Source organism: Bubalus kerabau, chromosome 18 (genome assembly GCF_029407905.1).
Source record: "Bubalus kerabau isolate K-KA32 ecotype Philippines breed swamp buffalo chromosome 18, PCC_UOA_SB_1v2, whole genome shotgun sequence".
NCBI lineage: Eukaryota > Metazoa > Chordata > Mammalia > Artiodactyla > Bovidae > Bubalus > Bubalus kerabau.
Window position 1 is genome coordinate 41,376,425 of NC_073641.1, and position 22,025 is coordinate 41,398,449.

The following is a 22,025-nucleotide window of genomic DNA, read 5'->3' on the forward strand; positions in this document are numbered from 1 at the left end:
GTGCTGCAGTTCATGGGATCGCAGAGTCAGACACGACTGAGTGACTGAACTGAACTGAACTGATGTTTGATATAACATTGTGTAAATTTAAGGCATGGGGCTTCCTAGGTGGCACAGTGGTAAAGAATCCACCTACCAATGTAGAAGAGGCAGGTTTGGTCTCTGGGTTGGGAAGATCCCCTGCAGGAGGAAATGGCAACCTGTTCCAGTATTCTTGCCTGGGAAATCCTGTGGATAGAGGAGCCAGAGGAACTTGGCAGGCTACAGTCCATGGGGTCACAAAGAATCTGTCACGAATGAGAAACTGAGCACACAAATTAAGGCAGACATGTTAATTTGATATTTTTATATATTGCTATATGATTGTGATAATGAACACCTCTAATCACGTTATATACATTTTTTTTTAGTGGTTGGAATAATTAAGTTCTGGTCTTGTAGCAAGTTTGATGATTATAATACAATATTGTTGTCTGTATTCCCTATACTATGCATTAGATCTCTAAGGCTTATTTACTACTTTTAAGTTTGTCCCCTTAAACAACATCCTTTCCTATCCGCCTCCCATTCTCCTTTCTTGATGTAAGTAATAATAATGAAATCAACAAGAAAGTAGAATAGAATGTCCTTCTAAAATTAATTAATTATCAGCAGTAAAGGACTAGTTTTTAAATGATATTGATAACAAGCCCTATGTTAACTAACACATGTAAATGATGTTCCAGCTGGTCACCCACCATTTGTATGACACAGTTTTCAAGTCACTTTCTTAATATTGATGATGAGTGTGCACTGAGAGATCCATGTTCTCTTGTCCAGCTCCTCTTATTCTCGATGATACATATTTGCACAGTGACTAGCCCGGAGAAGACTCTTAGATCTTCTGAACAGAAAATGAGATCAGGGTTTCTGGTTGAATATAAGATGCTGGTTGTGTTACAAAGATGCAGCTAAGCATGGGGTGGGGTCAGGGGCTTGGAAAAGAGAAGACACAAACTGGAGGAGACAGCCCATTCCAGGTGGTCCTCCCAGGAAAACTGCTATTTCTTTACAGGACTTTTTTATTGCAGGCGGAAAGATTGGCTTTACTAGCAGCAGACTGAATATCACAGGGTCTATAGTCATGTTGAAATTCAGGGACATGGTGCTGGAAAAGCAATGTTACAGCAGACAATGTCAGTTTCCATTTTGCCCCTTCCTTGTTGATTGTAGGACTCTGGTTTTGCACAGGTATTTATTTTGTCCTCTTTTTAAAAAAGCAACACTGCTCCAAGAGAGGTTGGGAATGAATTGTGATTATCCCAAGCTAATCATGGCAGTCTCTCTCTCTCTCTCACTGGGAATTAGTCTAAGCAGGTGTACATGAAGAGATTCCAGCCAGTGAGCAAAGGGGAAGTCTACACTGGGTCCTTTTGAATAGGACTGTAAAGAGAGACACCCAGGAAGACACAGATTATTATTCTACCAGGCTTATCCTAGCTGGATGTGATGCCCAGAACTGCAGCAGCCATTGTACAACCTGAGGAGCGAGGCTGAGGCTCAGCCCCACATGTTGAAGATGACTGAGCAGAGACGTGGCAAGCCCTGGGGTGTCAGTCATTCAGTCGCATCTGACTCTTTGTGACCCCGTGGACTGGAGCCTGCCAGGCTCTTCTGTCCTTGGGATTCTCCAGACAATGATACTGGGGTGGGTTGCCATTCCCTTCTCCAGGGGATCTTCCTGGCTTAGGGATCAAACCTGGGGCTCCTGCCTTGCAGGCAGCTTCTTTACCATCTGAGCCACCAGGGAAGCCCCGACAACCCCTGGGGCCTGAGGCTATACCTGAAGCACTGAATTAAGCAACCACAGAGCCTATTGTAGATTGAATTGTGTTTTTCCAAAATTCATACATTGAAGTCTTAACCCTCAGTGCCTTGAAATCTGACTATATTGCCAGATAGTGCCTTTTAAAGAGGTAATTAGAGTCAAATGAAATCTCATGGGTGGGCGCTAATTCAATCAGACTAGTGTCCTGATAAGAAGAGGAGAGTAGGACATTCAGGGAGGGGCACAGAGATGGAAGTGCCAAGAGAAGGCAGCAAGCCAAGCCCTGGGTGCAACCAAAGCTCCCGCAGCTTGATGTCAGAGTTTGAGCCTTCAGCACGCAGAGAAAATAAATTCCTGTTGTTCAAGCCACCCAGCCTGCACTCCTTAGTTAGGCGCAGCTCTTATAGACCAATATACTGCCTGACGTTTGGCCCTTGACTTATAAGGCCATACAGTTTTTTGTTTTTTTAAGTCACTTAAGTGGGGTTTTCTGTTCTATTCTAATAGAGTTGTTAAAAAACCAAAAAAGATATTGCAGCCATATTATTCCATTATAATGAAAGCAAGTCTGAAGATAGAAGATGTAGCTATAACATTTAACACTGAAGGCCAGAAAAACACAGAGCATCTTGTAATACCGAAGTAATACAGCCATAGTATAAGGAGTAGCAGATCATCTAATGACCAGGAGGAAGCTGAAGATGTCAGAGGAGTGGCAGCACTTTTAGTTTTTTTCAAACACACAGGTAGGGCTTTGGTATCTGTTCTCCCAACCCTCCCTCAGCTGGAACTGAGGATGCAGCTTCATGAGGATATGGTTTGTGGCCAAGGGACAGAGTGAAACCAACTGTCCCATGTGTGGGTTTAGACCAATGACTATGACCTCAGCTAACCAATCAAATTAATTAGCAATAGATAAAAAACAAATTTTGACCAGCTTCAGAGACTGAGAATTTACAAAGTCCTAGGACAGCATGGAACCAACTTCATTTTATGGGTTTCCCTCTACTAATTTGGATTATCCCCAGTTCTAACTTCAAAGCAGGATGTTGGACAACCACTGGATAAGGAGATAACTGCCAACATATAATAGTGTTTGTATGTACTATCAAATAGCTCAGGCTTGGCTCTGATCTATGAAATAAGACATGTTCCTGTCATAACTAAATACAAAGTTATGCTTGTTAAACAAGTATATTTTCCCTAGAGAATAGTGATCAGGTTGACTATGACCCCATTATTTTAAGTTTTCAATGCTTAGATTCAAATAGCTGCTCTTTGGTCTTCCTGCTTTGGGAATCTTCACTTTTAAACCATTCATCTCCCTGCTGAAGCTTCCTGAGATCATTTCTATTATTTCTTCAAGAACTGCCAAGCATTCATTTGGTTCTAAAAGCACTGAAGACATCTGTTGGTGCATCTGTCCAGGCTTCAGTCCCATCCCCCTTCTCTGAGTGCTGCTGCATCCTAGAGGTAGGCCTCAGAAGCCATGTTTGCTCAGTATGACATCACTTCTATTGTTGCCCTAGGAATAGACAACCAAATTCACTTTCATGGAAATTTGAATTGGAAGTCAAAGATGTGGGTAGCCTCTGCTGGTCATCTGAACTGAAGAGATATAAGCATGGGAGCTGTGGGAAGAATTGTCTTCTACCACATTCATGGGGAAGGATGAGGCAGATATGCAGAGAGAAGGCAAGATGAGACAGCATCTGACTGGGGTGGAGTTGTGTGATTGAGACTAGGAAACTTGTAGCTCTAGCTCCTGCTAGGTTTTCGTTCCTGGTTCCAGGCCTTGGGGTGACCCAGCCATCCATTCTGCCCTTGAGTTTACCTAGATCCTTTTGTTTTTAAGTTACCTCGCTCCCTGGAGCTTACACTAGTTTGAGTGGTTTTCTGTTATTTTCATCCAAAACCACCTTGGTCAAGGCAAAGCTAAAGCTCAAAGCCTTGGCTTGATAATGAACATGTGGCTGTAGTGTATTGTGTTCATCGTCATGTCCCCCTGCCATCCTACGGAGAGCTTCATTAATGCCAGTCTGCCTTCTTTCCTCCTCTCACACTTTATATTTCTTATATTTTTGTCTCATTCCTTATTCCACATAACTTCCTCTACCTAAAGTATTCTCTTTCTCTTCTTGGCCTACTTGAACCTTACACATTTTTAAAGGTCAACTCAAGTTTGCCCTTCTAAGTAAAGTCTTCCATAAGCTCCCCAGTCCACAACAAATCCTCCCTCTTTTAAACTTCTTTAGTGCATTTTTTCCATTAACAACTGTTTTGATATTACAATAGCTTATAGTAATGGAGAAAAACAGGTTGGTTTCAGAGAAAACACCTTGATGATAGAAACTCTAACTCCAGACTTTGGAAATAATGTGAGAGACCAAGGAATATATCCTAGGATGTCAAAACAGGAGGGTGGTAGCAAAAAATAGAAAAAAAGTACATTCAAGTATTACCATTAATAAAATAATATCCAATCTGTTGGAAAACATGAAATGTGCATGTTCGTATGACTTCCCAGGTGGCATGTTCTTATGACTTTTAGTATTTAGCTTTCTCAACAATGTGAATGGACCTAGAGATTGGCATACAGAGTGAAGTCAGAAAGAAGAAAAGAAATATTGCATATTAGCACATTTGTGGAATCTGGGAAAAAATGTTATGCTGCTGCTCTTTTTTTTTTTTTTTTTTTGCTGCTGCTCTTTAGTCGCTAAATCATGTCTGACTCTTGCAACCCCATGGACATGGACTATAGCCCTCCAGGTGCCTCTGTCCATGGGATTTCCCAGGCAAGAATACTGGAGTGGGTTGTCATTTCCTTCTCCAGAGGATCTTCCCTACCCAGGGATCAAACCCATAACTCCTGCTTGACAGGCAGATTCTTTACCACTGAGCCACCAGGGAAGCCCCCAAAGTGGTATAGATGATCCTATTCCCAAAGCAGAAATAGAGACACAGACATAGAGAACAAATGTATGGATACCAAGGGGGAAACCAGGGGTAGGATGAATTGGGAGATTGGGATTGACCTATGTACACTATTGATGCTATGCATAAAATAGATAACTAATTATAACCTACTGTATAGCACAGGAAACTATACTCAGGGCTCTGTGGTGAGCTAAATGGGAAGGAAATCCCAAAGAGAGGGAGTATATGTATATGTATAGCTGATTTCACAGTAGAAACTAACACAATGTCGTACAGCAACTATACTCCAATAAAAATTTTAAAAAGAAACCAAACAAAATATATGATAAAGCAATTAGATGAGAGAAGATAGATATAGAAGGAATTAGATGAGAGATGGAGAAACAAGAGGCTCTAAATGAGAAGTTAGACACTGCAGGGATGGAGAAGAGGCGGATGGTAGAGTTAAGAGTGGATAGGACAGAAAGGATCAGAAAGAGATGAGAAGATGTTGGTAGGTCTTCCTTTCTTCCGGTAAAATCAACTTTACCTGACACTACATCCTCTCTCAGGGAGGAGAAGGGATAGGAGAAGTTATGAGGGTGAAGTCAACAAAGAACAGTATGATGACAAGGAGGACAGGGCCATGTCCTTCCCCAGGCAAGGAAGACTTAGAATCCTTCACCTTTGACCCAGGATGAGATGTTCTAGTCTTTCTGACAAGAGTTAACCTGTGAGGACAAATTAGTGTTTGTCATAATGAATATGTGAATCCTTATAGCCCTGCCCACTCAACAACATTCACTTAACAAATATTTATTGTACTCTCTATTATCAGATGGCCCATTAACAAATGGATTCAGATCAGATCAGATCAGTCGCTCAGTCGTGGCCGACTCTTTGCGACCCCCATGAATCACAGCACGCCAGGCCTCCCTGTCCATCACCAACTCCCGGAGTTCACTGAGACTCAAGTCCATTGAGTCAGTGATGCCATCCAGCTATCTCATCCTCTGTCGTCCCCTTCTCCTCCTGCCCCCAATCCCTCCCAGCATCAGAGTCTTTTCCAATGAGTCAACTCTTTGCATGAGGTGGCCAAAGTACTGGAGTTTCAGCTTTAGCATCATTCCCTCCAAAGAAATCCCAGGGCTGATCTCCTTCAGAATGGACTGGTTGGATCTCCTTGCAGTCCAAGGGACTCTCAAGAGTCTTCTCCAACACCACAGTTCAAAAGCATCAATTCTTCGGCGCTCAGCCTCCTTCACAGTGCAACTCTCACATCCATACATGACCACAGGAAAAACCATAGCCTTGACTAGACTAACCTTTGTTGGCAAAGTAATGTCTCTGTTTTTGAATATGCTCTCTAGGTTGGTCATAACTTTCCTTCCAAGGAGAAAGCGTCTTTTAATTTCATGGCTGCAGTCACCATCTGTAGTGATTTTGGAGCCCAGAAAAATAAAGTCTGACACTGTTTCCACTGTTTCCCCATCTATTTCCCATGAAGTGGTGGGACCAGATGCCATGATCTTTGTTTTCTGAATGTTGAGCTTTAAGCCAACTTTTTCACTCTCCACTTTCACTTTCATCAAGAGGCTTTTTAGTTCCTCTTCACTTTCTGCCTTAAGGGTGGTGTCATCTGCATGTCTGAGGTTATTGATATTTCTCCCAGCAATCTTGATTCCAGCTTGTGTTTCTTCCAGTCCAGCATTTCTCATGATGTACTCTGCATATAAGTTAAATAAACAGGGTGACAATATACAGCCTTGACGAACTCCTTTTCCTATTTGGAACCAGTCTGTTTTTCCATGTCCAGTTCTAACTGTTGCTTTCTGATCTGTATACAAATTTCTCAAGAGGCAGATCAGGTGGTCTGGTATTCCCATCTCTTTCAGAATTTTCCACAGTTTATTGTGATCCACACAGTCAAAGGCTTTGGCATAGTCAACAAAGCAGAAATAGATGCTTTTCTGGAACTCTCTTGCTTTTTCCATGATCCACCGGATGTTGGCAATTTGATCTCTGGTTCCTCTGCCTTTCTAAAACCAGCTTGAACATCAGGAAGTTCATGGTTCACATATTGCTGAAGCCTGGCTTGGAGAATTTTGAGCATTACTTTACTAGCGTGTGAGATGAGTGCAATTGTGCAGTAGTTTGAGCATTCTTTGGCATTGCCTTTCTTTGGCACTGGAATGAAAACTGACCTTTTCCAGTCCTGTGGCCACTGCTGAGTTTTCCAAATTTGCTGGCATATTGAGTGCAGCACTTTCACAGCATCCTCTTTCAGGATTTGTAATAGCTCAACAGGAATTCCATCACCTCCACTAGCTTTGTTCGTAGAGATGCTTTCTAAGGCCCACTTGACTTCACATTCCAGGATGTCTGGATATAGGATATCCTACATATGGATTAGTCACACCCATATCCCATTGCATAATATAGAAACCCTCAGAGTCTGATAACGCTGGCTGTAAACCACACACAGCTGTAGGCATTTTGATGAGGCTGCCTCTTTGACTCACCACTGACCTTTGGTCCATGACAGTTTCCCACCCCTGTCTGCCTGCAGCATATTCTGAGGCTGATGCTCCTGGACTTGCAGCGGTCCTCAGGTCCTTTTGTTCTCTCAGTATGCACTTTCAAAAGCTTAAGATATCCAACAGCATGAGCTTGCTTTGATTTACCTCCTAGTTGCCATCTAGAGACTGCACTCTAGGGAATTTGAAGCCCAGAACATATCACCCTTTATGTCTGTTTCCCTCCTTGTATCAGAACATCAAAGGCACGCTTATAGGGAAAAGATGTTCCATACTGGTTTCAGCCTGCTTATGGGAGGTTGAAAAAGATCACTGCATTTCATTTGTTTTCTTCCAGTCTAAACCCATATGGAGATCAACTCTGTGCCAAGTGTTAGCCTTGAGGAGCCCATAGCCTCATGCAAAAGCAACTCGGAGAACTTATTAATCATATAGATGATTAACATATTAATCATATAGATGAATCAGTTCAGTTCAGTTCAGTTCAGTCGCTCAGTCGTGTCCGATTCATCTATATGAATACTAGTCTCTGTTTTTAGAACTACTTATACAAATAGAGAGCCACCTTCTCTATCAGCTTCTTACTTCCCATCCCCCATATCTGTTCTAGTCTCTTACTGAAACAGGAGGGAAGGGGGACAGGCACAACTTTTAAAAGAAAGGCATGGCCATAGAACATGACAAACACTGGTTAGAACCAACTGGGTCCAAGATGGTGGAAGATTTGACTTCCGGTGGACCTTGAGCCTCATTATATACTCATTGTAATACATTAGCATCTAAATGATAACCACCGGCAACATGACAATTCTGAGGCCAACCATCAAAGGCTAAAACGTGGGCAGGGGTTCAATTCCTGGAAATCCCCATCCCTTCCCCAGAATAACTGAAATAATCCTCCCACTCACTAACCTATGAAATTGTTGTTGTTGCTTAGTCACTAAGTCATGTTTGACTCTTTTGTGACCTCCATGGACTGTAGTCCACCAGGCTTCTCTGTCCATGGGATTTCCCATGCAGGAGTACTGGAGTGAGTTGCCATTTCCTCCTCCAGGGGATCTTCCCGACCCAGGGATTGAACCGGCATCTTCTGTATTGGCAGGTGGATTCTTTACCACTGAGCCACCTGGGAAGCCCCAGCCTATGAAATTGCCCAACCCCTAAAAACTAAGCAGGCCACATTTCAGCACTCCCTTGGATGTGCTCTCTTTCTCTCTCTCTCTCTCAGTTTATTCTTCTGAGATGGCCCACACTCTGAGGAGTGTGTTTGTCTCTAAATAAACCCACTTCTTACTATCACTTCATCTCTGAATTCTTTCATGATAAAGCGTGAATCTTAAATTCGTTGGCAGCATTACTTCATTGCATTTTAGAAATGGCATTAACTAGTATTGTAAAGATGGCAATACTGGCTTTGTGTGTGTTGTAACATGTAAGCAAGAAAAAGTGCTCTAATTTAATGCTTCATTTTAAAGAAAGCCTGTCCTTTAGCCCAGAGCTATGCTCCTAGGTGTTGCTCCATTCAATCCCTCTAGATTCCAGTCAAACATATAGGACCCGTTTCTTAGCCTTTCTTCCTTCACCTGAGAAGTTAGCATGTGTTGCCTGTTGTTTGGGAGGCATCTTTCATTCAGAATGTATGTCTACCTCCTTTCTGTACAGAAAAAATGAGCAAGGAGCCTCTCCAAGGGTGACATGTATTATTGGGCTGCCACCAAGGCTCACAGGGAGCAGTCCTGCTTTCTCTGATCCTGACAGTCATTCTTTCCTTAAATAGACAAGCCTATGTTATGTTTTTACTCCTTCACTCTCCTTCAAGGTCACAGCACACCTTCCAGTATAAAATATTACCTTGAGGAGGTAATCATTTTGAGTGCTTCGCATTTTCAATTTTGCAAACTTAAGACCCTGGAAAAGTTATGCATCATCCCTCAAGTCATACCAAATTTGGTATGCTGTTCCTGGAGTTTAAAATCCTTTAATTGGAGGATTTTAGTTGCCAGTTCTTCTAACTGAGTTTAGATGATTCACTGTCCAAATTCTAGTCACAGTCCTGTGATGAAATAAGAAACGGATTTTTTTTTTTTTCTCCCAAGACTCAGATACCACAGATAGGACTGAAAGGTTCACAAAAAGGTCAGTTCAATCTGGTCACATGTTGATCAACTCAGCCTGGAATCACAAAGCAGGAAATTTTAGGCTCAAAGAAGTAATTGGCACAGTGCCTGAAGCATACACATACCAGCTCTTTGGCAGGTATTTATTAATTGATTAATGCAAACTTAACACCAGATGCCATCTTTCAAGAGTCTCATTTCCCTTCAGCTAGATGTTCATGTTTGACACAAAAAGAAATCGTGAATTACAGTGTGACATCAATGATTTGAAAAATAAAGTGAGTCCTCCCTCCCAGACTAGCTACATAAATTGTGGAGTCCAGTACAGAAAGAAAGATTAAACAAAGATTCCTTTGCTCAAAAATTACTAAGAATTTCAAAATGGCAACTGCAGAACATTAAACCAGGTGTAGTGTCCCTACTAAGCACAGATCACACACCTGTGAAGCCGGCTCAACTTTCCTGCCCCTTTTGATTGACAGGTATGAGTGCCTACAATTTATCAGGTCTTGTACCTCACTGTCATATGCATCATCTTCTGTCATTTCCACAGCAACCATATGAGTCTGGGAGATTTCTTAACTTACTCAGGATCATACACAGAAGACTGTATACCATGCCAGTTTCTTCCCACCAGGCAGAATGTACATCAGTTCTGAACGATGTATCAGTGTTTTCATACATGCTGTCTTGCACAATTTCTCTTCATCTTGTTATGTAGATAATAATCATTAACACAAATTGAGAACTTGAAGGTGTCAGGCAATGTTCTTGTTGCTTTACATGCTTTTCGCTCGTTTGACGCCTGGTGGTGCATTCATGATGCTTGGGTTTGGATTTGGGGTTCCCTGCTGGCTCAGTTGGTAAACAATCTGCCTACAGTGCAGGAGACCTGGAATCAGTCCCTGGGTGGGGAAGATTCCCTAGAGAAGGGAATGGCATCCCACTCCAGTATTCTTGCCTGGAGAATTCCAGGGACAGGGGAGGTGGCCTACAGTCCATGGGGTTGCAAAGAGTTGGACACGACTGAGCAACTAACATTTTCTTATACTTTTTGGCTAGGATTTGGCAGAGGGCAGAAAGCACAATTCAAAGGATGAGATGAAGAGGTTTCAGTGAAGGGATTGCTTTCAGAGACATGGATAGGATGAAGGGGATCTTCGAGGAATAAGGTATGTCTGAAACTAACAAACCCGGGAAACACTATTTCAGGCTGGGAGGAGCGGGGCAGGGGGTGGAGAGAGGACAGTGTCACCTCACACAGTCACATCTTCAGTCATGGCAATTGAGCTGTTTGTCAGATACTTTGCTCAAGAAAGATGGCCATTACCAAATCCTGGTAAGGAGGAAGGGTGTGGAGGAGAAAAGTTTCAACCCCCTTTCCTGTTGCCCTTGATCTCCTGCCCAGGGTCTTCCTGTCGCCCAACCCAAGAGCCCAGGGGCTGTGGTCAGCAAAGTTAAGCCTCCTAGAACACGGATTAGGATACAGAATGGCAAAGGCAACTGGAGGAAAGCAGAATGACTATCACCTCCCTTTTACACATGAAAAGGAGACACCAAGTAACTTGCTCCAAATCACTCAGGTGTTCGCTTGTTTGTGTTAGTCATTCAGTCGTGTCTGACTCTTTGTGACCCCATGGACTGTGTCCCGCAAGGCTCTTCTGCCATGGGATTCTCCAGGCAAGAATATTGGAATGAATAGCCATTCCCTTCTCCAGGGGATCTTCCTGACGTAGGGCTTGACCTGAAGCAGGCTTGACCTGCTTCTCCCACATTACATGCATATTCTTTACCATCTGAGCCACCAGGGAAGCCCAGTCACTCAGGTAGCAACTAGCAGAGCTAGAATTCAAACTCAGGAAGTCTCACTGCATCTCTATGTTCTAAAACAGATTCTCAGATGGTACAGAAGCCAGCGTGTGGTCATAAACTCTCAGCTACCAAACTTATTGGTCTGGGATATTGTGATCAGGGAAATCCACCTTGAAGAAATAAAACTGAATTTTAATTATTATTCATGTGTGCAATTGGATGACCTTCAAGATTAAGAATAATTAGAATCAAGGTTATAAAGCATTGCTTAAGAGATGGTTTGAAGGGGCTAGGTTTATAAAGGAGACAGGTGGTTTGCAGGAAGCAGCATTAATTTCATAGCAAATGAGTCATTCTGAAACAGTGTCCAGAGCATTGGAAAATTTTGATTTCTTAATAGGACATATTCTTCCCAATTTATACTCCTTGCAGCTTGTTTAAATCCCACATTAATTCAAGGGCTCTGTATAGAGAATCTCCTACATGTCTGGTGGTGTTCTAGGTGCTGGAGTGAGACACAGCTATGGACACAAATGAATGAATCTCTATTGTGGAGGCACTTCCTCTCTAGAGGCAGGAGACAGGTGATAAATTATGAGTAAGTGTCTGTTAGTGCCATGAAGAAGAATAAAATGGAGGAAGAGGAGACAGCATGACAGGGGAAGGAGAGAGATGTTATTTAATACGGAATTATCAAGAAAGCTTTCTCTGACAAGGAGACATTTGAGCAGAGAACTGAAAAAAACCTCTGTTTCATTGGTGATGCAAAAGTGGACTTTATCCCAGTTACATAGAAGAGAATTTTAGTTCTGGAAGGGATCACAGAGATGCTTGTGTTCTATTCATGAAGAAACCAAGGGCCAGAGGGTAAAGTCTTTTATTCAGACATAATTGTGAATAATTATCAATTAAGCGTGGACCCAAAAATCACATATGGGAACTTTCATTCAACTGATGTTATTGGGCTTTCATTATGTGCCAGGCACCTAGTCTTATGCTTTTTTACTTGATCCTATTCTTTACTGATTCAGAATCAATTTCAAATTGATGAGTTTTTACTGTGACTTGAGTTTCAGCTACCTTGAGGTGTGGGTTCCCTTTGTGTGGCATGTCCAGATGCCATGGAAAGATAAAGGGAGTCTGAGCAGTTGTGGCTGGTGGAAAGAGATCAACAAACTATACCCCAACCCTTCTGAATTATTTTTGTGTGTGTAACTTGAGAATTAGAGACTGGTGGTTCACATGGGCTGGTTAAAAATCATACTGTCCCCCTCATCTAGGATCTATGTTGATAAAAAATGAACATGGCAGAGTCATTGTCCTAGTGTGGGAGGCTGGGCAAAGGAAGAAGAATTCAGGCAGGAAGAGAAACAGGACATTCAAGTTCAAATCAAGGGAGATGCGATATTGGAACATGACTCAAGATATTCCCAGGAGTTACACCAAACACAGGGTACAAATGTAGGAATAGGGTCAGTGGCCAGAGTGAGGGCATGGAGACCTGGACAGAGCCCAAGGGAGGTAGCTAAAGGGAAGAAGAAAGACAAAAGTTTAGCTAGGCCAGGTATCATGGGCCAGAGTGAACGCGAGAGGCTGGAGCCAGAGGTAATTCTTACAGATGCCTGGCTCCAAATTCAAAGGCCCAGGTTCCACCTCTTGCAGAGTTGACAATTATTTTTAATATAAACTCATTTTAAATGGCATTTTTTAACTTTACAAACCCTTCACATATATGCATGCATGTGTGCTCAGTCGCTAAGTCATCTCTGACTCTTTGTGGCATGCCAGAATTCTCTGTCCATTGGATTTCCCAGGCAGGAATATTGGAGTGGGTTGCCATTCCTTTCTACAAGGGATCTTCCCAACCCAGGAATTGAACCCACATCTCCTGCTTTGGCAGGCTGATTCTTTACCACTGAGCCACCTGGGAAGTCCTCACATATACACAATATCTTATTTAATCTGTACGTAATGGGTGAAGCTATTTCACCCATGTTTTATGGATGAGAGAATTGAAGTCCAAAGAGGCTGAGAACAGAACCCAATGTTTGGTGATGGGTTGATGCCAGAGCAGGGGCAAGAACTCTCCAACCTCCATCTCTCATACCACTTTGACCCAGACTATAGGACCATGTGATAGGAAGATGGAAATGAACTGTCAGTGGCAAGACGGGGAAATTTACACAAAATTTGTGGGATCTGTCCCACAGTGGGAATTTATACATCTTAAGAAATATTAATTTGCTTATGTAATCTCCCCCTCTTTTAGGGAGGAGACCAGTCACCTTATTTGCAAAGGAAGACAGCCTCATGACTTTGGTCCTTAACTTGAAGCATTCAACCTAGTTTAAATTGAAAACTGCCAAGAGTTTTCTCACCTTGGGATTCATCATGTAAAGTCTCGCATTAGTTTTTATGGTCTGAACATAGGTCCTAAGGGCTTCCCAGGTAGCATTAGTAGTAAAGAACCAGCCTGCCAATGTAGATACTTAAGAAACATGGGTTCAATCCATGGATAGGGAAGATCCCTTGGAGAAGGGCGTGGCAACCCACTCCAGTACTGTTGCCTGAAGAATCCCATGGACAGAGGAGCTGGTGGGCTACAGTCCATAGGGTCACAAAGAATTGAACACAGCTAAAGTGATTTAGCACAAGATCATGCTTGGAATATGGGGTTTTTTTGGACTTCCCTGGTGGCTCAGGTGTTAAGGAGTCTGCCTGTAATGGGGGACACCCCGGTTCAATCCCTGGGTTGGGAAGATCCCCTGGAGAAGGAAATGGCAACCTACTCCAATATTCTTACCTGGCGAATCCAATGGATGGAGGAGTCTGGCAGGCTACACTCCATGGGGTCAAAAAGAGTGCGTAGTCTATGTGATCTTCCTGAGCTCTTCACTGGGACTGTGTCCACAATGCCCACAACATTAAAATGCTCCTTAACAGACCTTACATTTGCTCTCTTCCACTGCATCTATCACTAACTGATGCTTCCTGGTTTTGACTCCCAAATTAAGTATTTCCACTCAAATCTTTGTCTCAGGATCTGTTTCTGGAAACTCAAGCCAAGACAGTGGGATGAACTGGAAGTGGTCCTAGAAAACAGACTCACAAATGGGAGTTTTTGAGTCTGGCCAGAAGGTAACAAGGATCCTTTGTTGGTGGTAAGTGAGGTACTGAAGACCCCTTGTATGCTGGAGCATTACAGACTCTCAGCCATGGAGATTGAGATGGCATACTGATTACAACAAACTGTGGAAAATTCTTAAAGAAATGGGAATACCAGACCACTTGACCTGCCTCCTGAGAAATCTGTATGCAGGTCAAGAAGCAACAGTTTGAACTGGACATGGAACAATAGGCTGGTTCCAAATTGGGAAACTGGTGAAATTGTCACCCTGCTTATTTAGCTTATATGCAGAGTACATCATGAGAAACTCTGCCTGGATGAAGCACAAGCTGGAATCAAAATTGCCGGGAGAAATAACAGTAACCTCAGATAGGCAGATGACACCATCCTTATGGCAGAAAGCAAAAAAGAACTAAGAGCCTCTTGATGAAAGTGAAAGAGGAAAGTGAAAAAGTTGGCTTAAATCTCAACATTCAGAAAACTAAGATCATGGCATCTGGTCTCATCAGATCAGATCAGATCAGATCAGTCGCTCAGTCGTGTCCGACTCTTTGCGACCCCATGAACTGCAGCACGCCAGGCCTCCCTGTCCATCACCAACTCCCAGAGTTCACTGAGACTCATGTCCATCGAGTCAGTGATGCCATCCAGCCATCTCATCCTCTGTTGTCCCCTTCTCCTCCTGTCCCCAATCGCTCCCAGCATCAGAGTCTTTTCCAATGAGTCAACTCTTCACATGAGGTGGCCAAAGTACTGGAGTTTCAGCTTTAGCATCATTCCTTCCAAAGAAATCCCAGGGCTGATCTCCTTTAGAATGGACTGGTTGGATCTCCTTGCAGTCCAAGGGACTCTCAAGAGTCTTCTCCAACACCACAGTTCAAAAGCATCAATTCTTTGGTGCTCAGCTTTCTTCACAGTCCAACTCTCACATCCATACATGACTACAGGAAAAACCATAGCCTTAACTAGATGAACCTTTGTTGGCAAAGTAATGTCTCTGCTTTTGAATATGCTATCTAGGTTGGTCATAACTTTCCTTCATCACTTTATGGCAAATAAATGGGGAAGCAATGGAAACAGTGACAGACTTTATTTTGGGGGGCTCCAAAATCACTGCAGATGGTGACTGCAGACATGAAATTTAAAGGCCCTTGCTCCTTGAAAGAAAAGCTATGACCCAACCTAGACAGCATATTAAAAAGTAGAGACATTTTTTTGCCAACAAAGGTCCATTTAGTCAGAGCTATGGTTTTTCCAGTTGTCTTTTATGGATGTGAGAGTTGGACTATAAAGAAAGCTGAGCACCGAAGAATTGATGCTTTTGAACTGTGGTGTTGGAGAAGACTCTTTTGAGTCCCTTGGACTGCAAGGAGATCCAACCAGTCAATCCAAAAAGAAATCAGTCCTGAATATTCATTGGAAGAACTGATGCTGAAGCTGAAGCTCCTGTTTCAGGTAGCCTACTTTGGCTACCTGTTGCAAAGAACTGACTCATTGGAAAAGACCCTGATGCTGGGAAAGATTGAAGGCGGGAGGAGAAGGGGCAACAGAGAATGAGATGGTTGGATGGCATCACGAACTCAATGGACATGAATTTGAACAAGCTTTGGGAGTTGGTGATGGACAGGGAAGCCTGGCATGCTGCAGTCCATGGGGTTGCAAAGAGTCGGATACAACTGAGCCACTGAACTGGACTGATGGAAGGGTACCCTGGGTTATGTCATAACTCCAACACTTGAGTGATTCATCCCTGGTGGCTCAGATGATAAAGAATCTGCCTGCAATGTGGGAGACTGGGGTTCGATCCCTGAGTTGGGAAGATCCCCTGGAGGAAGACATGGCAATCTACTTTAGTATTTTTTCCTTTAGAATCCCATGGACAGAGGAACCTTTTGGGCTACAGTTCATGGGGGTCACAAAGAGCTGAACATGACTAAACGACTAACATATACCAGCTTTTGAAACATTTGGGGGCAATGCTAACTACAAAGATTGGGGGGTTGATTGTCTGTTGTTTACAGCATTCGCTCTGAAAAAAGAAGTTAAAAGTTTCATGTCCGTGAAGAAGGAGAAGGTGAGGAGTCCGCTCTGCTGCCGTATAAAGAGACTCACATCTTCTGCAGCCAGAGGGCAGACTGCTGAAAGCCAGGCCTATCATTTGATTAAAAGATGACAAGGATAGTGGTGCCAGCATGGAATCCCCTTATCAAGGTAACCTAGCTACTGCTGCATCTGTTCCCTGACCTACTAAAGGTGGAAACCAATGCTGAGCTCTCTGTTTCGTACCATCTCTCAAGGAGTCAGTTACCCATGCTTGAAAGTTGATTATATTGGACCCATCCCACTTGGAAGGAAACACAGACTTGTGCTTAGTGGGGGTGGATTTAGCTTCCCTGTCCACAGTGCCAGCACCCTTAGCCAAGGATTCACAGAATGTCTGGTTTACCAACATGAGAATCCACATTACCTAACTTCAGGCCAAATGAGCCACTTTACAAGACAACAACAGGATCTACTGATCCTGTCACACACTCCATCATCTGGGGGCTGCTGGCTGGGTAGAGTTTTGGAACGACCTTATAAAGACTTAGCTAAGAAACCAGCTGGGGATGACACACCATGCGCTTGGGGCACTGTCTTCAAGGTGCAGTATATGCATCAAGTCATGACCCTGGGAGGCAGAATTCACAGATCCAGGAAATAAAGCAGGAGGTGGCCCTCTCACCATCATTCCTAGTGACCTACTTGCAGAGACTGTGCTTCCTATTTTTCCCTAAAGACTGTGGTTCCTGAAGTAAATGGGAGGAACGCCTATACAAATTTAGCCAGGGCTTCACTAAATTTAAAGCTGTGTCTGTCACCTAGTCCCTTAAAACTCCTGGGTCAGCAATACAGTAAGCTCCTCCCCCGCCCCCCCCCCCCCCACACACAAAGACTTTATGTACTGGCAGGAATAGTTGATCTTGATTATCTCAAGGAAGCAGGCTTCTTTCTACACGGTGAGAACAGAAAGAAGTGTATCTGGAATTCATTGGACAGTCTGGTCCCCCCGACTTGATGCTCCTAGACTGTGGATGGGCAATAGTAGCAACCATACTCTGACAAGGACATGGAAACTGGGGGTTCAGACCCCTCAGGGATGGGGGTATAATTTATCCCACCAGGTACACAACCTAGACCAGCAGAAGGACTGGCTGAGGGTCAGAGGAATTCAGAGTGAAGTGAGTGGATAGAAGAACCAGATGATGAAGACCAGAATTAGAGCCTTCACACTAACTGCAGCAGAAGTGATGGTGTCTTATCTCATTCATGTGCCTGTTGTACACTGTTTTTTTCCCCCTTGGGAATTGTGACCAGCCACCTTCAAACTCAGTGACAAGACAGATGCATGAATAGATCTGTGTGATGACAGGAGTGGACTATAGCTGAGGCTGTTTGTCCTCCACCTGCATCCCTTGGCTCTCACTGGTCCCATGTAGGCAGACAGGTCCCCACTCTTTCCAGAGGGCCTCTGTGGCCACAACAGCAAGATTGGTTTGTAAGAGGAGAGGCCAGAAATCCCAGGGAGTTCACATACTAGGGGGCAGCCCTCAGCCAATGAGGGATGGGACATGGTTGATAAATCCTCAGCTTGCTTGCCCCTTGGGTAGGATGTCCTTGAAGTGTATTCTCTACAGTTTTCCAGAGAAATGCTCTTGGACTAGAACCCTCAGCACCCCTAGGTAGCCTGGCCCTGAAATGCACTCCTTGCTGTCTGTCTTTCCTTTCCTAAAGAAATTCTCCACTCCCTTACTGGTGCTTCCTGGCCTTAGCTCTCAGATAAGCCACTTGTACCCAAACCCTTATCTCGGGTCCAGCTTCTGAGTGAACTCAATCACCAAGCGTTGGCGATCTGAAATAGAGTTCAAGTAGTTTGTCTTCAGAGTCCATGCTCGTAACCACTACATGTGAATTAAAGAATTGTCCCATAAATATAATGGATGCCAAAGAGGAGAAAAACGTTCGAAATATCCTTAAAGGCAGTCTCAAAATCTAATGATTCCAAGTGGCTGAGTGTTAAGTTTTTTTTGCAAAATAGCACTTAACTTTGTATCAATGTCTATAGGAAAGTTAGGTGACATTCATTTGGTTTCCCCTTTCTTTTCTTGTCCAGTTAGATGGGAATCTACTCATTTAATGTTTACTTCTTCACATTTGAGTTAAGAGTGATTTCATGACACTCAAAGAGCAGCCCCTCCTACCTCTCAAAGAAACGACAAGCATGTAAAGCAAAATTGTGTTTATTTTTTAGTTGTTTCTACCAACTGAGTTAAATATTGCCCCAGACACAGAGCAAAAACTTTGGCTTCCTCCACATCCAGTTTTATTAGGATCTTAGTGAATTACCCTCATCTTCAGAGGGAGGAAAAGAGAGTAGAAAGAAACAGGAAAAGCTTCCACGCCCTGTCCCTTTGCAATAGGTGAGGGGTAGACAGAGGCGATCTAGCTTAATAATAGTAGGTACCTCATAGGTGGTTGTGAGGATTAAATAAGTTGCTATATAGAAATTCTTAAAGCAATGCAGACACATAGTAAGAACTATTTCCGGATCTGTTACTATTATTCCATTCCTCATATTTCTCTGTGCTTTTCAGCATCCAGGTTGCTACAGGATTGATTGAGCTATTCCTTATGCATCTAGCGCCAGCCTGCTGCCTGGAGAATCTCTCTGCCAAGGCCAAGTGTCTGCTTCTTGTCTCTGGGGCATTGCTCTTGGATGACAATGTTGACCTCTACCACCAAGCCCTGCATTATCTCTGAGGCAAGGAGCTTATGAGTTGGGCTCAGGGAATGAGCCTCTGGTATGCTGGTCCCATCTGGAAAGACTTGCATTCTCACCTTATAAAGTAAATCTCCTTCAGAGAGTTAGACACAAGTCAACTCTGTCTGGGCTGAGCAGACAGTAAAGCTACACTTGTTTTCTCTCTGGCTGTCAGTTAGGGATCAAAGGGCAAGGGTCTCCCACAGTAAGTCCCACTCAGTTCCAGAATTGAATGTTGCCACCTACTTTCTCCAGAGTTCAATAATAACAGAAATTACTACCACCTCCTGGACATCTAATTATGGGCCAAACGTATCTCAGAAGCCTTATAAATTTCATGCCATCTAATATGAATAGCAACTCTGCCAAGTATTAGTGTCCTCTTTGTACACGTGAGGACACTGAGACTCAGAGGTTTCAGCAACATGGTGAAGAGGTAGCAGCTTTGAGATTGTTCTGTCTGACTCCAAAGACCTTTCTACTACACGGTGATATCAATGGATCCATTTTGAATCATGCATTCATTTCTAAACTTTTTCTACGGTCACCAAATACAGGCAAGCCTTGGAAATGGCTTTCTGTCCTTGAGAATCTTGTCACATTGATGGAAGACAAGAGTCACACAAATGGAGCAGTTTGAAAGTGATCTGTGTGAGTAGTGAATCAGGGGCTAAACTGAGCACCACAAACTCAGCATGTTGAGGGAGCTTCAAGAAAGAGAAGAATATGAAAGTAAAGTCCTCGAGAAGTAGAGCTGGGATGGGCAGGTGCATTTTGCAGAGAGAAGGAAGTAATGTCCATGGAAGGTGAAATCCGTGTCAAAAGAGAAGGAAGACAGAGAGAAGCCTGGGCAGTGGAAGAGGAAACCACTGGAACTAGAGGGAGAACTGAGTAGATGAGGAGGAGTTTGGGAAAGAATGGGAGAGTTACTGAGAGCTCTGAAGAGGATTTTAGACTCAGTCCGGCAGCAAAAGGAACCCATGGTAGTTGCAGAGGGGCAGCAGCACATGAAAGCTAAGTGCTAGGGAGCTAATGACTTCAGGGGCAAAGGAGAGGAAGGGAGGCTGTTAATACATGCTCATGCAAAGTATCAAGGATGGAGATAAGAGAAAGCTGGAGCCCCCCTTCAAAAGAACTAGCCAGACTTGGTGAGAAAATAGAGTGGATAAACAAGGATGACTTCATTTGCTTTCACTGTGCTCAAAAACAGGGGCAAGCAAATAGAAAGGAAGAAGAGTCATCTATGTACCTCCAGTTACATAGAGTGGAAGCCCCCAAAGGGAATGAAAACTGCTCTTCTGATCAGAGAAACAAATTTTACTTTTTTTTCCTGGGGGGGTGGGGGGAAGGTTGTGATATGTAGTCTTACAAAAAGCTCCTCGATCTCCACATCTGATAGTTTAGAGAAGGCTTTGAATAAATATCTCTCAACTCAGAGGTCACCTCTGTGTATCCTGAGCCATGTGTGACTTCAGCACTGGGGGGCTCAGAGTCTGGGAAAGGGTTCAAGGAAGCACCCTCCCCATCCTCCCAGTGGGGAGGTGTGTCAAAGTGTTCCTGCTGGTCCAAAGGAGAAATCTAAACAAGTCCAATTTGTTGTCTTGTTAAATCTCAAGGAATTCAAAATACGTCCTTATTAATCAACCAGTCAAACACTATTTACTCACTGAGCAAAAGTCCTAACCCTGAGAAGGTTTTATACACACAGCTTCTCTTGGCCTAAGTTCACTAAAATGCAGACTTTCTTTTTTGTTAAGATATTTAAGAAATGGTTTCCAACACACTGTTGCTACCAGTAAATTGTGGTTTCCATCATCTTTCCATAAAGATCTTGTATTTCCCTGACATCTAGCCCTTTTCATTAATCTAGACGCCTTCCTGCAAAACAAGTGAATGAATAAAAAATAAAATAATAAGCTCTGCTTCTCTGATCAGAGGAGCAGTTTTCATTTCCTTCAGGAGGAAGTCACAATTCTAGTTGTTAAATCCACTTGATTTATAGATGACTCTTCTCCCTACCTGTTCCTTTCTTCACCATTTCCTGAGCACCAGATGAGAGCTGGATTTATTTGTTCTTACAAGGCTTTTAAATATTTCTCTCTACTTTGTATAAATTAAGCGAAACTGCTTTTCTGTCATGAAAACAAACAACACGCTTCAGTTTAAATTATGCCTCATGTTATGTGACCTCTTTTCCAAAGAATGTGTGTGTGTTGGAGGTGTGGGTGGGGGAATGGGAGTGGGGCAGAGGAAAAGTGGTGAGGATGCAGAGTTTTCTCAGAACTCGGTGGTGATGGGCATGTGGCGTCAGTCCTTGAAGAGATAACAAGCGCTCTCTTTGACACGATGGCTCCCATCTAGCCTCCGTCAAACTTTTGAAGAGGATTTACAAGACCAGACATAAAAAGGCATTTCCTGATTAGCTGTCAGGAATACTATGTGTCTACAGACATGAATCACATCCCCTGTTTGTGCATTCCATTTCACAACAGGAACACGAGACGTACCCACCCAGTTCTTACCAGCTGTGAGGAGAAGATGGAGCTAACTGCCTTCCCTTCTGTGGGATGTGGGCACCACGGCAAGAGAAGATTAGGTTTCTGGTTGATTTGATGGTACAGATAGCCCAGTCAAGAAACTCAACTCCATGGTGAAAGGGGAAATAAGAGAGGGCTCTGGATTTACCCTGTGTACTAGGACTTGTAAATGCCACTGGAATCACTTAACTGGAGGAACACAACCCATGCTTTATAACCTTTCTGTCAGAATTAGTTAACCCATAATCCCTTTTTCTCCTTTTCCAGCCAGATGCCACCATTTGCCTCTCTTTCTTTGCATAATGGGAGGTGGAGCAGTTTCCTGTCCCAGCAGGAAGTGAATAAAGGGCCTCTAACTGGATTGGAAGCTT

General features: G+C 43.3%; 1 long non-coding RNA gene across 1 annotated transcript in view; it reads right to left on the reverse strand.

The window, feature by feature from the left end:
* Window positions 1-21,778, reverse strand: part of LOC129633031 (uncharacterized) — a 29,247-nt gene extending 7,469 nt beyond the window's left edge. Inside the window, exons 1-2 of the long non-coding RNA XR_008704843.1 lie at window positions 21,640-21,778; window positions 137-304 (exon numbers count right to left, since the gene is read on the reverse strand). This is a non-coding gene — a long non-coding RNA (uncharacterized LOC129633031). The remainder of the gene's footprint in view (window positions 1-136; window positions 305-21,639) is intronic.
* Window positions 21,779-22,025: the final 247 nt, after the last annotated feature.